The sequence below is a fragment of the Eurytemora carolleeae genome, unplaced genomic scaffold, assembly GCF_000591075.1.
Source record: "Eurytemora carolleeae unplaced genomic scaffold, Eaff_2.0 scaffold3726, whole genome shotgun sequence".
In the NCBI taxonomy this organism is placed as follows: domain Eukaryota; kingdom Metazoa; phylum Arthropoda; class Copepoda; order Calanoida; family Temoridae; genus Eurytemora; species Eurytemora carolleeae.
In genome coordinates, this window is record NW_019399613.1 from 1 (window position 1) to 1,164 (window position 1,164).

The window sequence follows — 1,164 nt, forward strand, 5'->3', positions numbered from 1 at the left end:
TTCTCGAGTTAGAAATAATATTTATTTGACGTACAAAATTACGTAAATTCTTCGTTTATAAAATGTATTTAATATCATTGCACATAGATTCAGCCTCCTTATAAAAAGTCTCATCAATTTTTAAGACTGGGCTGACTTTGAAGTGTCGCAACGCCCTAAGCTTAGATTTTACCGCTCTAACTCACTTATGCTTTTTTGTAGCCCTTTACATGTACATTTTAGCACTATAAAGCACTTCTTGTTAGATTTGGTTTTTTAGAAGTAAATGGCAAAATTCTCAACGATTTTTGTTTGAGAGCGTGAGACCATTAAATCGCAGTGATTGGTATCCACGCTGTTTCAATAGCTTGGTATACAAAATTGAAGTCGAAAATTGTGTTCCTTGTATTGACATATACGACGATGACTGTATGTATTTTACATACACGACCCATAAACTGTAGATTAAAAAGACGACTTTTAAAAAGTTCCTTGAATGATGAAACAACAATTTACCTGATTCGTTCTGATAAAGCAAGATTCAGCGCCATTAGTTCTTGTTTATCTTCCAGTATTTTGTCTGGTTCCAAAGAACCATCCACCTAAGAAATTAAAAGAATTTTATAATTGAGAAATCTCTGAATTTTAATATCATTTGTATGTACTACATTTCCTCTATTCAAATACAATTATTTGTCAAAACCTTTCTTTTTTTTTGGACAAAGTTAAAAAATTTGAACGATGACAGTTCAGGATATTTTTATTTAAGAGATCTAATCAAATCTATGTAGATGTATAAGCTCAGCATAAGGCGTTATCTTAACTTAGTACCCGCTCACCCGACCTAGAGAAAACTGACCTAAGAGTTTCCAGACTTAGGAGGTTTCTAACAGGTTTTCCGACCTAAAAGATCTGGCTATTTCCCTGAAGTTGGATTGATTTTAGACGTAGTCGATTTATTTTATATCCGTGAAAACCGGCGGGGAGTGAAACATACTCGATATTTCCATAAAAACTACTCGCTAATTAGGTCGAATACTATTTAGATCGGTTTACTCTAGGTCAGTTTCCAAAGCATCGTTTTTTTATTGGTTTGAGTTTCTGTGGAAAATGAAGTCGGTCTTTAATAACCTGAGATTCTAAATCCTTTATTCTTGATTCAGCAAGGATAAGATTATTCTCTAG

At 33.2% G+C, this 1,164-nt stretch overlaps 1 long non-coding RNA gene across 1 annotated transcript; it reads right to left on the reverse strand.

Annotated features, from left to right (window-relative positions):
* Positions 1-548: 548 nt before the first annotated feature.
* LOC111717758 (uncharacterized) lies at positions 549-1,164 on the reverse strand. Its single transcript, XR_002768897.1, has 2 exons — positions 1,111-1,164; positions 549-581 (listed from the first exon to the last, which is right to left on the reverse strand). It is a non-coding gene; the product is annotated as an uncharacterized LOC111717758 (long non-coding RNA).